Source organism: Gallus gallus, chromosome 3 (genome assembly GCF_016699485.2).
Source record: "Gallus gallus isolate bGalGal1 chromosome 3, bGalGal1.mat.broiler.GRCg7b, whole genome shotgun sequence".
Lineage (NCBI taxonomy): Eukaryota > Metazoa > Chordata > Aves > Galliformes > Phasianidae > Gallus > Gallus gallus.
This window is the reverse complement of record NC_052534.1, coordinates 79,738,190-79,755,277: the sequence shown is the minus strand read 5'-3', so window position 1 is coordinate 79,755,277 and position 17,088 is coordinate 79,738,190. Positions and strand designations below refer to the sequence as shown.

General features: G+C 38.5%; 1 long non-coding RNA gene across 2 annotated transcripts; it reads right to left on the bottom strand.

The window, feature by feature from the left end:
• Nucleotides 1-13,054: 13,054 nt before the first annotated feature.
• On the bottom strand, nt 13,055-16,586 carry LOC121110274. 2 transcript variants are annotated; one of them, XR_005858650.2, is made up of 3 exons: nt 15,709-16,586; nt 14,609-14,782; nt 13,055-13,275 (listed from the first exon to the last, which is right to left on the bottom strand). It is a non-coding gene; the product is annotated as an uncharacterized LOC121110274 (long non-coding RNA). The 2 variants fall into 2 exon arrangements; XR_005858651.2 differs by having other exon boundaries at nt 14,609-14,777; nt 15,709-16,584.
• Between the last annotated feature and the right edge of the window lie 502 nt (nt 16,587-17,088).

The following is a 17,088-nucleotide window of genomic DNA, read 5'->3' as shown; positions in this document are numbered from 1 at the left end:
GCCTATTTTATCAGGCATTAGGAAGCAATACCAGAAAAGGAGACAGACTATAGGTTATGCCAGTTCTATATGGGTCAGGCTGGGCTTCCTAGTGTCTTATTTCCAGACATTTGGGTGTTTGTGTGGTGGGACGACAGTGGGAGGTTTATTTGGTTTTCTTCCAGTGGTGGCAAATTATAAAGAGAGTAGGATTTCATCCCTTAACATGTTTTAATTTATCAATTGTATTTATCAATTCAATCAAGAATAATCTTGAGCAGAGAATCTAAGGATGAGGCTGGAAAGGACTGGGCACAAGGACAGGACTGACTTGCCTAAGCAGTGGTTTGCAGTCCAAGGTATTGGCAAGGGGAGCAATGAGACACAGCATTATCCAGCAGAGATAAGAGAGGTGTTTTATGGAGGCTGACTGCAGGGCTGCTGACCTTATCAAAGGAAGATTTCTTATACCATGTGTAAATGAAATTTTTAAGGAAAAAAAAAAAAAGAAACATTAAATATTGATTTGTTACTGGAGAAATTCTGCACAGCGTGTCTCATAAGCAGTATAGCACGTGCCACTAGCAATGAGAGGTAAAGCAGAATATCCTTTGTGAGGTGGAGTGCACTGGAACAATTGAGCATCTGCGCTAGAAGCCTCTTGCATGGAATCAGCATTGGTTTGTTCGTTCTGCTTCCCTATGAAAACATTTTCTAAATATTCACATTTTATGCAGAACTGATAGTTAAATTTCTCTGCCATCTCCTTAGCTGCTCTGCTTTCCATCTGAAAATATCTATTTAAACTCTGTTGCAGCCTCCCAAAAACCTGTGATGTTCTGATGAAACCCATTCTGCTGCAAATCTCCCTGCCCAGGTGATACCGGAGATCTGTTTGGAATTGCAGATGTAAGAATGATATATGGAGTTATTTTCCCATTTTAACATGAATTCACTTACCAAGGGCAGCATCTTCATTACCCCACTTTAGCATGCATGCCTGCTAAATCCATTATTCATAGAATCTGTATGGCATTAGCAGAAATTTGCCTATGTGCTCCTTCTGAAATGGGATGTCACTGCATAACCTCACCTAGCCAGCTGCCATACTCTGGGTAGGTATGTACAGAACAGTTCTAAAAGAAACAAAAGTGCTTATTTTTATATTTAATTATATTATATATTTATTTATTATATATATTATATTATAATATATTATATTTAATTAACATTTAATTTCAAGTAACACCATATGTTACAGTTGGGAGTCTGGAAATATTAAGAGCTGGCTTATGAGGTGATCTAGTTTTATCTCTTGCCATTTGGAAGCCAGTCTTAGTTGTCTCTTCAAGATAAAACAAGCCACTAATGATCTCCTGGTAAAGTAACACAAAGAAATAAGAGGTTTCTTATAGGTGGTTGTTAAAAGTTAGAAAAACGTCTTCCAAAAGAGAAAAGCATATATGCAGTGTGTGGACCTAGCCCTAGCAAATGTACTGACCGGTCCCGTGTCTCATCTGCAAAGTGTTTCCTATGTGGCAGAGCAGTGGTTCTGTAATTAGGGATTACTCGCACAAGTAAAGGTTTGTGTGATACCCTATAGTCTCTTGTCCATTCAAAAACCAAACCAACCAAATAAAATAAGTTATTTGCACAGGAGTAGGTTCTTTTAAAAACAGTTTAAAAAATCAGAATTTTTAAATGGTTTGGGTTGGAAGGGACCTCAAAGCACACTCAGTTCCAACCTACACAGCCACCCACCAGATCAGGTTGCCCAGGGCTCCATCCAACCCGGCCTTGAGTGCCTACAGGGATATGGCAGGCAGTCTGTGTCAGGGGCTCACACCCCACTGAGTAAAACAATAGTATGATATTTGTTAACATCGCCCAGGCCAAATGGCCAGCAAAAAAAAAAAAAAAAAAAAAAAAAAAAAGGTTTTGAAGTTTCCAATCAGGCACAGGCTTTTGCATATACTGTCAGAATTTTTTTACTTCACTTGTCTTCCCGGGTGAGACAGTCACTCAAACATGGGATCAATGACACTGATCGATACCTCGCCCAGTATTGTGAAAGGTCATACATCATTGTCTGCTAGCACTAGGGTAATTTGCAAACAGATGCTACTTGTATTGGAGTGGTGCCCAGAGGACTCTGAGCAGGATGCTCAAGCACCACTCTGCTGGACAGACACAAAAGAAAACAGTCTGTACTTACCGCTGAGATAGGAAGGAGCTGTGACAGCAGTAAAACGCAGGCAGCGCGAGCTTGTGAGGGAAGGGGTAAGTGAAAATAATGGCAGAGGAATGGCAGAGCAAGGCAGTGCCTCTGAGCCACTGTTCCCTGAGGCTGAGAAAAGTCTGTGAGGGGGCAGCTCATTAGAAGACTGCAGCTGCTTCCAGCACCTAAAGCAATAAGTAGGTTTTTTCAGAGGAGCTGGTGCCTGAATGTTTCTGAAAATCTCCTCATAGCATCACTGTGGGAGCCCTGAGCTTCTGAGTGCTATTGAAAACTTGGTGTTTGCTTAGCAGCTGACTTGGAAGCTAAACCCATCTAAAAGTCTGTGTTTTGGTGTGGCTGTTTGCAGCGTGAGTCAGTGCGCGTTCCTCCTCCATGTCCATTACCAGGCATTGCTGTCTCCTAGATGTGGGAATTACTGATGTCGTCAAAGGTTAATAGCAAAAGAAATAATTTCATTTGTAAGTACCCCCAGCTGAGAAACTGTTAATCACACCCCAGGAGAGCTTGCCAGCTTGCATTTCTGAAGATGAAAGGAAACAACGTTCTTGCCTGTTTGTTTTACAGCTCTGTCTAATGAGAGTGGGTGTCTTGCTATTTTATACAATGTTCAGATATGAAATATAGCAGTGACCGTCTTGAAGTATTGCTGCATTTTCATACACTTCTTCTGGAAAATGGCATACATGTATTATATTCCATATATACAGAAACTCTGATCTTTCATTAGGTTTTTAGATTGACTCATGCATAAATGATATTTATTTGCAGGTGAAGATAAAAATATGGAGTGAAATTGAGCTTTACAGAAGGGGATGGATTTTAGGGGCTGTGAAATCGGAACTCAGAGGGAAACATTGCATCTTAAATATTTAATTAGTAATTATAATTTCTTTAAGTATACCATCACAGTGTAGTGGTATTTGTTGCTTTTCTTTGTGAACACCTTTATTTCTCAATCTTCTATAGGAAAACATGAGAAAAAACATGAGGAAGGAATCTAAGGTAACATGATCTCTTTCATTGAGTATAATGAAATGTTTATTAGCTGCCTCAGTCACTTCGTGCAAGTACTTTCATCTGACTGCCACTGGGATGTGGGTACACAACAGGGCAGATAACAAAACTGTATGGTTTGCCCGATTTCCAAATTCTGGGTGATCATTTATTTTCTAAAACTGGAGAAGTCATGCAACTTCTAAGATGATACATGATCCAAATTAATTCATAATATACAGTTTTGAATTATTGACTATTCTGAATATTGAATTATAATCATATATATGACCAATTTTCTTCAATTAGTGTGAGTGGCTTTCAAAGCAACACCACCTCTTCTGCACAGATTGCAAGATTTATAGCTTTCTTTACATTCGTTGTAGCTAAACACAGCCATGATATCCTGCAAATAAGGAATTGCGATGGCAAATCCATCAGCTGAATCTTTGGTTCATTGGCATATATATATTCTGGAAATAATACGAAATGGACTCAGTTATAGTTGAAAGTTATAAATTAAAATGAAACATAAAAGAAGGCTGATATGGCAAACAACTTTTTCAAGGTGAGTATTTCACCATTAAAAAAATCCAAACAACCCTAGTTCAAACCATATTGAAGATTTTGAGAACAAAAACCTTGACATGACTAATTTTTATGCAGTACAAATTTGACATTAAGAGACATTGTAAGAAAATGGGCTATTGATTATACTAGACTAGACTGTGATTGTGGTATTCACATGGAGCATCCCTTCCTAAATGAAAATTCATTGCATTTACTCTTTTCTTTGAAGATCGCAATAGTCCTTACTGCAATAACAGACGGTGAGCAACCCGACCCACCTAACGGTGAAATGCTGTCAAGTTTGTTGTTCCAGAGAAACTCTTCTTCGCTATTCATATCATAGAATCATAGAATCACTCAGGTTGGAAAGGACCTTAAAGATCATCGAGTCCAACTGCAACTGAATACACTACCCTAACAACTCTCCGCTAAATCATGTCCCAGAGCACCACATCCAAACGGTTTTTAAACACATTCAGGAATGGTGACTCAACCACCTCCCTGGGGAGCCTATTCCAGTGCTTAACAACCCTTCCTGTAAAGAAGTGTTTCCTGATATCCAACCTAAACCTGTGCTGGTGCAACTTGAGGCCATTTCCCCTCGTCCTGTCACCTGTCACCAGTGAGAAGAGACCAACCGCACTCTCACTGCAATCACCTTTCAGATATTGGAAGACAGCAATAAGGTCTCCCCTCAGCCTCCTCTTCCCCAGACTAAACAGCCCCAGTTCCTTCAGTCACTCCTCATAGGGCATATTGTCCAAGCCCTTCACAAGCCTTGTTGCCCTTCTTTGGACCTGCTCCAGTACCTCCACGTCCTTTCTGTACTGAGGTGCCCAAAACTGAACACAGTACTTGAGGTGAGGCCTCACCAATACCGAGTACAGGATATGCCACTGCTGAAGGTCTTACTATCACAAAAACACACAAACTGGACCTTGACATTATTCATAGAATATTTAGCTGGCAGAGAAGAATTAGAACGTGATTGTTGTGACTAATTGCTTAGTTTTTTTCCTAAGAAATGATCTGACCTTATGCCATATGGTCCATATTTTTATGTAACTCCTTGGAAATCCCAGGTTGTCCTCTAAAATGCAATTATTTTACAATGCAGCTATTATTAAAGACCTTAGCAAAGGTCTTGCTTTCCAAATAAGTTTACAGAAGCCTGAATTTACATCTCAATCCTAGTCCAAGAACAAAATATTTGGAATATTTTATTTTGGCAACATTCACCTTCTAAAATGTGAAGATCAATTTGCAAATAAGAATACAGTCATCTCCACAACTGAGTAAGTGATCCCAAACTGATGTTTGAATAATTTAGCAACTTTAAAGAGAAACTTATTAACTATTTCCAGATATGGGAAACTCTCATGTACCATAAATCTAAATCCCCTAGGCAAACTTGCCACAAATAAACTCTATATCTCCTGAGAGAATTTACACCATAGTACCAACATGTTTTCTGAGGGGATTTTGTTTGAGGAAGTTAGAGTTAGCAACTTTATATTTAATAATGAAAAATGTATTGCAATGTTAACTACAAAGAGCCCACTTCTATTCCATAACCATTAAAACGCAGGAAGTCACCTATTCAATAATGCAGAATTGTTGTGTATTAAAAATTTAAATCTATAAATATTAATAAAGCATAGGTCAGTCTTTTAACCAACAGAGGTAGTTGTACACACAGCTATCATTGTAAGACTTATAGGTCATGCATTTGTTGTGACATGGAGCAAAGCAGGCATGATAAAAGGTAGTTGTCTGATAAAGGAAATTGTGATTCTTTTTTCAGATGAGCATCAAGGACAAGAAATCCTGGAGTAACTCAGGGGTCTGTGGTTGTCATTTGGGAAGGACACATTCATGTTGCAATCAATCAAGCCAATATGCCAGAGTGAGCTTTGAAAGGCCATGGCGTGAAAGTGCTTATAAAGTGACAGTGGTCAAGATTACCTTCATCAGATTCGCTCCATGACACCACTTCGACAGAGTTTAAAGGCCAGAAGGATTATATTATTTGCTAGTTCCTTGGTCTGGAAAGGCTCAGCCAGTCTATGCCAAACGTATCCACTACCACCAGAGAGGTGATTGTCATGCAGGTGAATGACACTGCAAATAGAAGCAGAAAAATATGTCTGCAACATGAAGCAGGAGGGTGAGTAGTGGCTATTTCATTCTCCTCTCCAGAGTCATGCAACAGGTCTGCTGCCATATCATACAGGGAGGATGTAGCGTATGTCTCGTTCATCTGCTTGAGTCATGTGGTTGGAAATGAGGCAGCAGTAGCTGCTTTAAGAAATACTTTTCCCTTTGTGGAATTAGTTATGTTCATTTAGAATAAATATTGAGACTGAATCAGAGGGTAGGACAGAATATTTCACTGTCATGATGTCAGGTGGGAATTTGAAGAAAGGCTACTTATATTGTGAAGGACAGGGATCTTCAAGAAGAACATGAAGAAGGAAGGACAGCAGACCTGTGATATCTTAGTCTGGGAAGTGTGTGATGATGACACAGACCTCCTGAGTTCTCTGATCCAAAGCAAACAGCACAGACTATGGACATACGGGAAAAAAAGCAGAGTCTCAGGAGGATGCATTTCCGCGTGTTTGGTCTGGTTTTGTGATTGTAGTTTTTTGGTGTTTTTTTTTTTTGTTTGTTTTGGTTTGGTTTTTTGTTTGTTTGTTTGTTTGTTTTCCATTTTTCTTCTTCATAGAGGCTGATGCTTCTTCCTTCTGTCCTCTTCAGGTAGAGTGGTGACAAACTGCAGCTCAGAATAGGGGTGCAGTAATGATTCTCCTACACGCTACAGATAAAGCTGATCTTCTCATCCCACACATGTTGCCCCTTGGCAAAATCAGGAAAGCACATATGTTTTTACCATTTCACAGAATGACAGTATTGAGCACCTTCCCAAACTGCTCTGCATGATGCTTCTCTGGCATTGGACCTTGGTGAGCCCAGCAGCACACAGGCTCAGAATACCAAAGCCATGGCCTCTTTGGGCCCTCTAAGAAATGCTGTAGCCAGAATCACCTCACCCACATTCAGAAGCTTTCATCATGCTGATGCTGTTTTCTAGAACATGTGATAGCTCAACTGGGGGCCTTCAAATCTCCAGGCTTTGAGAAGCACTCTCCAATGTTTACCCTGCCAGAATTTGCTGAACTGGCTTGAAACAAACCTGATCCATTTCATACATTTAGGAATAACTCTAAAGCAGATTTGTGGAGATGTTTTCTCATTGCTCTTTTCCTGGTTTCTGTCTACTTTTTAATCTGTCTTGCTCCTTACCAGTGCTTATAGCTGATATGTTGTAGTCACCTTCTCCACATCTACTGAAAGCTCAAAATTCATTGGAAAAATAAGAGAAATTAGTGACAGAAAAGTTTTTTTTTCTTTCCTTAATATTTATTCTTACAAGGTCCAAAGCTGGTGTACAGTTAGAGAGATCAGCCCATCTAGGAAGAAGAGCAGAACATCTGGATATCCTCAGGGAATCACAAGTTTCTCATCTAGCTGTGCAGGAAGGCAACAAATCACATTGAAAAGTAATAGTCAGATATCACCTGCACTCACTGTAGATTTTGTAAAACTGTTATTCCAAAGGGAGGAGCCTCTACATGATCCATCCATGTGCTTAAAAACATTATAAGATGTTAGAGATTACTTCAGTTTTAGACTACTGAAAGTCATAAGTAAGTAGTTTCACAAAGTCAGCATAATGAGAAAAATGTAAGCTTGATGAAGACAACGTTCAGTTAACTCAATGCTTTGAAATTACTTTGAAATGGAATGGTTGTTCAGGCATTCTGGGCCAGGTTGTGTCTAGTTAGCAAGGCTGTATTTAGTTAACTGACTCTGAAAGTGAAAAGCAATTTCATAGTTGTGTCCTAAACTTCATCAGTGTTTCTTGACATGCTACTATGTGGAACACTCCCTTCTTGGTGTGGCAACTCTGCAAAATATTTAGGTCTGCTATTAGCATAGCAGAGAGCATATAGGACCCTCTTAAGCTACAAACTGTGTTTCAGAAACCACAGCCAATGCCAGATCTCTGGTCTCCTTAAAATTGTGCCCCTCTTAGAGTGGCCATTTTTATCCCATTGTAATTGACTTTTGTGATTATAATTTGCTGAACTCTGCAACTCTAAAGGCAAATTGCAATGGATCAGTTGATCTAACTTGGACCTCGTCAGCAGGAGGAAGGCAGGATGTAGAGGGAGTGAATTACTGTCAAATATGAGGTTAAGTAGCCTGAGGTTAGAGAGGAAAAGATCAGCAAAGCACTTCTAATTGATTTGTTATGGACAACTTAACCGTATTCACTCATGATCAGCACCCATGCAATAAAATAAAACTGCAGGAAAACTCATTCTTGTGTGCGTTCTACCAACATCGGTGTACTGTCTCATGGTTCCTGCATGACTTTCCAGTTCTATTCCACTTCACTAATTACTGCACAGCTCTGACCAGGTTAATACAATCTATGATTCTACGAACCTCACATAACTGCACATGATTAACACCACTGCAATTTTTTGTTCTTTGTTATCACTTTAATTTATTGCCAGAGTTTTTTATTCTTTGGTCCTGTAATTGGATCCTTTCTTCTTTCTCAGCTTACAATCTAATCTTCTAGAAATATTGATCTTGGCCACTCCCTGTGCCCAGTTCTTTGCCTTCTCTTTTTCATTATTAACTTCCTTCTTCTCCTGTTCCTACCACATTCTGGTTTTTACAGATGAAGAATTTTGTTGTATGTCTATTTTTATTCAATTATTATTAATAAATAAAACCTTTATCTATCTGTGTACCCTCACAGAAGGAGTGTGGGCTGGGAAGCCAGGAAGATGTGGCTTTCTGTGTATGGTGACACTTCATGTCAGTGCCAGAGATTCTCTCATTTTCAGAGAGTAGATAGATATGTTTAGTGTTGTCTCTTCCTTTGGGGGAACCAAATTCCTTGCTAGAAAAACTAGTGGGATTATCCCACGGCAAAATGTGATCTAGCATCTGTGTGATATTTCAGAAGTGACATGGTTTTTCAAAACCATTTTTGAACCCCTCAAAGAAACATTTTTGCACCTTCCCTTAGCATTTTTACTTTTGGAAGAACAAAGGAAATCTAAAAAATACCAGACTGTTGTTCTATCAATGCCACTTCATGGCTTACACGCTGAACATACAAAATCTGTGATGGATGTGAGGAATTTTATTCTTTTGGCCTATATAGGGCCCCTGCTTTATTGAGATATTTTGCCTTTTAAATAAGGACAAATAAGTTTCTTAGAGAAATCAACACTAAAATACAGCCTAACACAATCACAGATATTTAGTAGAGATAGCAACTCGGTCCCCACATCTATGCAGCCTCGCCCCACATTGTATTAACATTTCTGTGTGGCTCTTGCTTCTGGGTAGGCATGATCTCTCCTCCACATCTGCCCTCTCTTCCAGAGTAGCTGACCAGTGTTAAGAAGCCATGGTTTGGTTTTGCAAATCTCCAGTTGTGTTCCCACTTGAAAGCAAAATCTTCATAAAAAGATTTACAGTGACAAAAAAGATTCAAAATGAACACATATTATGCATCATATAGGGATATAAATACTGAGTCAGTCACTTTGGAAGAAAAAAAGAATGTATGTTTATGTACATGTCCTAAATGTAAAGGCATAAAGGCTGAAGCTTTTGCCTTTGAACATGTATCACAGCAACAAAATAGAGACTTGTGTGGGAAACATCAGTAGGCTTATTGTATAACAGCTTTTATTTAAAATTTATCCTCAGTCTTTCATAGCATTCACAGATGTAAAGGATTCAATTTAAATGCTTTTTACAATTTACAGGATTTACTGTTAGCACTGAAAGTTGACTGGTGCCTATAGACACATATTTATCAGAGCATTACATGTAGTAGCCATGAGGCTTGGAATATATATAATGCTTTTGGATGACTTCTGCAAGGACAAAAATCTGCCCTGTGTTTTAGCATTAATGAGGGACAGAAGGCAAATGGAGTTGCTGTCATACCTATACACACAGCAAATCTTCAGCCATATTAAGAGTCTGTTCAAACAAGAGAGAGAGGTATGAGTAAATTCTTTTTCTTGTTTACCATGAACTGAAAAGTCAATTATGTAAGATGCAGCAACTCATGCACAAAACAGAGGGTGGCTGCAAGGTACCCAAAAATGGAATTTATTTAACACAGCCTTCATTACTGGTGATAATACTTGAGAAGAAAAGAAAGAATCCAGGTTGCCACCCATCTAGAAAGGCATTTTATAATGCTTAAACATAAAGCTGTTAGAAAACACTCTGAAAAATTTTAGCATTATAAAAGGTCCCATGGAGACAACATGAGAAATATAAAAGATGTCACAGAAGTAAGAGTAATGCAAAGCGTGATAAAAAAAGATTGCTTGCTCCTTCTCTTCAATATCTGAAAGTAATACTTCAGGCATAGATCAGTAACGTCTGAGAAATATCTAAGTTTTGCAAAAAATATGCAGAACCTCATATATATTCCTTTGTTCTTTTTTAATATCTTGGTCAGAAAAAAAAAAAGTAGTATTACAATTCAGTAAGCAAAATGTTACAATTTTCTATTATCATGTACAATATAGCATTTGTGTTTGTGTAAATAATATTATAAACTCACAAATTAGAGCCTTTACTACCAGATGGGGGATTTGCTAAGCAAGTGAATATATATAAAGTCAATGATCTTCAAGTGAATAATCTGGAAGACATTAGATTAGCACAGCCCATTAGTCCATGGCATATGTCGTTTATGTTTGCATGTGTGTATATGTATGTTCTATTATATATATGCACTTCTCCAAGCTACAATTTAGTTATTGTTCCCCAGTGCAATGTGTCAGATCGTCTGAGGAAGGATACAAGATTTTTCCTGTTATAGAAATCCTCTACACTCCTCCTCCTCTGAAGAGGAAATTCAGACTCTGATCTACACTGGTACAAGGACCTATATATTTTGCACTGACTTTTAGAACTCTTTGGGTCATGCCTTAATAAGCAGAATACTGATTGATTTTGAGTGTAGCTGGAATATGGATTGATATTTATCTGTATGAGACTAGCATCAAATCATGCTTCCAGGATTTCCTGTAAAACACATCTTTAACATGCTAGGAAAGTTTTCATCAACTTGATGCAAAATTTTCTTTATTATTCAACATTTCTCTCAACTATACTATACTGGTTGCAGTATGATAACTATTGGTGTGATACAGTATACAGTATGTGACAGTATTGAACCATCCTGTTCGCTATGTTTCACCACGGACAAATTTAATGAATAATTATATATTAGATTTTATACCTTTTGTTCATATGACTGTGACTCCAGCCATAAATATACCTAAAATTAAGTATCTGGGCTTCATCATAGATTAAAATGTCTCTGTGAATGGTTCTACCATTGTCTCAATTAGACCCCGTAAATGTATTCCTATTAGTCAATTAAATAATTCTATTTTATGAGAGCTTGCATTAATAACAATTAATTCAGATTTTTAGGAAGGTTTTGCCATGATTAAAATTCACCAGGAACATATCTCCTTGCTGTTGTCTTCATGCTTCCATAATTTAAATGATGACTATCTCAAATTTCAGAGCAACAGGGCATAACCGAGGCCCTTTTAAGCTGATCAAAAGTCAAACCAATTACAAAACACTTAGAACTGGCCTTGCTGGGCACTGCTGATATTATCATAGATTCATAGAAAATCAACAGAGGAAAGTCGTTTATGGGGTCATTTTGTCTGTTAAACAGAAACAAGAATGTCAGTGGGTTAAGTGACTGTGTAGTTGCTGGTGGTGAAAAATTACTAGTTTTCAATACATTTTTAGTTTTCTTAGAATCACAGAATCATTAAATGGCCTGGGTTGAAAAGGACCACTATGATCATCTAGTTTCAACCCCCCTGCTATGTGCAGGGTCACCAACCACCAGACCAGGCTGCCCAGAGCCACATCCAGCCTGGCCTTGAATGCCTCCAGGGATGGGGCATCCGCAGTCTCTTTGGGCAACCTGTTCCAGTGCATCACCACTCTCTGTTCTTCTTCTGTAGAAGCATGTATTTTCCCATTTTTCATTTTTTCCCCACTTTTCTTCCCTGCAGTTCTTTCCCAAATGCCAGTTTTGTGGTTTTTTCCTTTTTGTCAAAATGATTTTTTTCAGCCAACAGATCTCTCAGCTCAAGGTCGCAGCAGAGCTCTGCTTCTTGGAGGACCTTCTTGCATCCTAGCTGAACCTAGCCCGTGAATGGTCCTTTTTGCTCAGGTCTGTGTGAGGAGCCCTTTCACTTAACAGATGTATTAACTAATGAGGAAAAACTGATAATATATTGACAGTTTAAAAAATACTAGGTTTGAGCGCTGAATTATTCCTGTTTTTTTTATGTGTAATTTCTTCAGAGAACAAGACAAGTTTTGTCCTTTGTTGCTTGAAATACCCTGTAGTTTAAACATCCCTTAAAACAGATTGGCCTCTGAGTAAGTGGTGTCATTCATTTATCTCCTTCTTCCTGTTCCACTGACATAAGTTTCCTGGCCTCTCAAGTGTCACTGTCAGCTCTCTGCAAGAGTTTTGCTAAGCTTGCATAAGTTCTCTGCTTATTTTGTTGCTATTCCTTGCTACGGAGTGCACTCTGCGTGCCCTACCTGCTGCTGTTTGTTGCTCTGAATATCTCTGGCTTTCTAAAATCCCAATGACCCTTCCAAGCACTGGGGAACACTCAAGAGGAGCAGCTGATGGAGTACTGAGATCACTCTAATACGTTTGTAAAAATGTATGAACCATATGAAAAACTGTATTCGTTTTTAATTTTAAAACTACTTTAATCCTCAGTTAAGATAGTAAAGCATTCCTACTGGCACAGAAACTGGAGGTATTTCAACAGAAGACGCTCATTTCAGAAGACGTGAGTTACGGCATTGCTGCTCTCCTCTTAAGAGATCTTTTGCACGGCATAGGTAGCAGTTTCTTTACTTATGCTGAATTTATCACTAGCCAGGAATCCATCAGGAAGGTTGTGCTGGTAGCTGCTAATTACGCAGTGGTTTCAAGTTGTCTCTGCTGCCATTTTGATGGATGGTGTACACTGAATTTTCTTACACCTCATCTTCTAATCTGACTTAAGTCTCCTCACAGCCAAACCTAGCTGAAATAGTTTTTGTGTTCTTTGCACTAAATTTTAGAGCTTTAATTGTCAGTAGAAACTTGAGATGACATGTCATTAACTGCAGGGATTTGATTTTTATTTATTTATTTGTTTGTTTGTTGAAGCAAGGTTTCTCCTTTCATGTGTAAGCCCCTGCTTTGGCAAGAAGATGTTGACCGCCACTTACTCACTACTACTTCTAGCATCACTAGTTGCACTCTTGCAATTTCTTCAGCTTGTTCTTGATCTTGTTCCAAGAAATTCAGGAGTTCATTGGCACACGATGTTTGCCTTAAGGAAAAGTACAGAAAATATTATTCTGTAATTTCCATTATCTAAATGCTAAACAGGCATCTTTCAGTGATACCTCAGAAAAGCTACACACTAATTTACTGTTTCATAATTGTATTGCATTGAAGATAGTTAAGTCCTGTAATAGTCATCCATATCCCATACATTTTTTACTCATATTGCAATTGTTGACACTGTTACTATCTTCTAAATGATAAAGTCTAGTCTTACATGAAATATATACTTGAATGGAAACACAAGTACATTCATTTAGAGTGTGTTAACCATTTTGTACACCAAAGAGCAATATGTTCAGGAAAGGATAACCAGAAATTTGGTACTCTGCAAATTTTATGTAAAATATCTGTGTAAGTATTTAGCAACAGAAAGTTTCCACCTCTGTTAGAACACTGAGTGAAAGGATTTGAGATATTTAGGCTGTTTTTAGAGAGGAGAAAGTTAGGTGCAGTTGCACATAATGATTGTTTGGTAACACACCTAGGATTACAAGTTAGCAGGGTCACTGATGTAAGCTTATTTAATTGCTAATACAGAGAGAGGGGAAAAAAGAAGAAAAAAAAACCAGCAAACTGTGTTGCTTGGCTAGTTCTGTTTTTTAGTATTTTGTGAGCAATGCAGTGATGCCAAGCTTTTAGAAATATATGTTCTAGAAATGTAGGAACAGAATAGAGGGTTGTTAGTCATTGCTTTTGTTGTAGCAATAAGAAAGCCAGTTTTGCCTTTGGGCTTGGATTAGATTTATTTTCATTCGCCTCACATGTCAGTTTTCAAATATACAACACGCTTTGGATGCTCCTCTGTATGCTCTTCTGCTTTAATAAATATTTGTTGATACACCTTTTGTAATAACTTTGGACCTGATCCTGAGTCTAACTTATACTGAAAGCAGAATTCATTTAATAAGATCACTCATGTCTTCAGCTACTACTCCTCATCACTAAGAGTGGTAAAATTAAATTCTATGTAAGACTAGACTGATGAGATTTTCTAAGCATGTGGACTTAAATCTATACTTATGTATTCAATTTCTAAAAAGTATTTTAATTTGCTCTGACATTGAGTACTTACAGTGAACATCATTTGCCATAGGCATTTTTGAACCGCAGAATGCCTTGATTTAGACAGCATCAAAAAATTTTGCCATCAAAACATTCTTGAAATTGTTGGTTAGCAAATACAGTTCTCACTGTCATATTCTTAAAATTACTTTTTTCTCCCAAACATGTTCCAGCTTTCTGTCAAAAAATCTTCTCCAGTCAAACTGGGGATAGATACAGAAGTCACTGTGCAACAGGTTTCCCAAAGGACTTACCTTTTCCATTGAAGTCTTTTATTTAACTTTCCCCAAATCTTTTATTTCACTGTTCAAATCAGTAGTGATTGATGACAAATCATACTGGCCCTTGAGTTTCTTATGCAGTAAAATTAATCTTTCTGTTTTTGCATTGATGGGCTCAGTCTGTGACCTCACAGCTGGTAACCTGTGCTGAAGCAGAGTTCAATGAATCATAAAGGGCCTTATCATAGACTTGGTTGGGGAAATTCTCTTTTGAAGCCTCCCCGGAATGTTTTAATAAGGAAGAGAAGAACTGTCAAATCAACCAGCAATCCCCACTAGTGCAACTTAACCCAAACAAACAAAAGGCACAGCCAGCAAAAACTTTAACATCAAGTGTGGAATGTAAACGCTGACTTGTGGAAAAGGAAGGGAAAAAAATGCAAGAATCACTACAACAGGTTTTTTCAAGCATTCTGGTCCTATCTCTGTGTAGGTGATAGCATGTATTGTCCAGAGGAGCAGAACTTCTTCACAGTCACTCTTTCCTCACAAAACAAATCCTAACCCCTCACATTCTTCTCACATTTGTGCCACACTTTGATCTGTAGGACACTGGCAGATTTTGATGTACAGCAGTTTCCTAGTATGTGTTAACTATTTCTACCAATGAGTGAATATGAAAGATCTACTTTCATTACAAAAAATGGAGAAATTACACATTGCTTCCTCCAGGTAACCTCACTCCATCAATCCAGTTTTTCTGAAGTGAAACCCCTGCATTTAGTTTTTTTTATTTCTGCCAAGAAAAATACTTTTTTCAATTTTCTTTTCCTTTTTATCTTTTTTTTTTTTTTTAACAGCATCCTTTAAGGTCTCTTTTCTAACTTCATTTCATAATTAAATGAGATAGGAAGATTTCCTCTCTACTTTCTATCTCCACCAAAAATGAAAATAAAGAGGAAGGTTTTCTCTTGAGCATTCTGACTCTTAATTACCCTCTCAAATTTGATTATTTTTTTGATACTCAAAGTAATTTTGTTTGCCAGCAATTAGCGCTAGTGTGTTGTACAACAAACTGTTCCAAACACTGGGGGAGACCTCAGGAAAATAGTTTCCATGGCATTAAGTCAGACCTGCACTACTGTTGCTCAGTGAGGAGAACAAGACTGAGGCTTAACAGCAGCAAAACAGAGCGGATCTGTTGTTTTGGGTGTCAGACTGCCTATTTGGTCACAATGGCCAGCACTGCTGATGTGCTGTGCCACAGCTTGGATGGGGCATTTCAGCAAGGTGAATTTGTTCAAGATTCTTGGTCTGAAGGCCAGATTATGATGTTTTTCTTTCTGTTTCACTTGCACAGTTCTGATGAATAAAAGATGATGCTAGCATCTTTTATGAAGGGGGAGATCTACAGAGTTCCCTCTATCAAAGCCCATGCTCTTCCCTTAGCTCACCACTCACATGCAGGACGATTTCACTGTTCCCTGAAAAACATCCCTGGGCTTCTTTGGCACTGCTCCAAAGCTTCACAGATTCACCCTGCAGTTGGAGGTAGGCTACTGACTATCCTGGAGCAGCAGCTCAGAGAGTCAAAGCTGAAACCAGTGTTGCAACATTTTAAAGTCAAAAATACTATTTCTTTCTTGTCATATTCAAGGGAAGAAGGCAAAGGGAAAATCCCTCTGCAGGGCCATCTGCAAGTGGGACATGTTCAGGTATAAAACTGTATAAGAACTGAAGACTTGCTTTAAGTTGGATGAAGATGGAACCTGGATATCTAGCTCTATTTAGACAGGGCTAATTAATGTCTAAGAGTTCTCACAAGGCATCCTGGTGTTGCCCTCAGCTCTCTCCCCATCAAATTAAATCTATAGGTATATGTATCTCCTAAAGAGAAAAGAGATGTGTTGCTCCTTCCTTGATTGCAAGCAAAATCTGGCAGATTCAGAGGCTTTCCCTGTATTTGTACTGGACAATACACTGCCTGAAAGCACTGCAACCATCTGGGAGCTTCAGTAGCCCCAAAATGTTCACTCAATGAAGGGCTCGTTCATGCCTCTTTCTGCTGTGGCTCACACAAGGGCCTCCTGTTGCATATCTAGGAGAGATGGAATGGATAGCTCAATCCTATTATGTTTCATGCTCCATGGGAAACAGGGCTGTTTTTAGTGGCTGCTTAGGGGCACACTTTCCTTTATCCTTTTTATCACCCTCCCTTAAGCATTATCACCAGCAATGGTGCCCAGGTGGCATGCAGCTGTGGATTTCTCTGGGCTCTTCCCCATGAAACTGTGGTTTTAGCTACTGCATTACACTGATTTATCAGTCCCTCTTACTCTCCATCCCCTGTAGATACAGCCTTGCATTTCACTGTCAAGCTAGGAAAAAAATATATCTTTAATGCGTTAAGCCAACTCCTGCCCACAAGTGCTCCATTAATTCCATCAAATCTATTTTGGTCTTATTTCTGCCATCACTTCTGCCACATTTTGCACCAGCTCAAACAAAAAGCT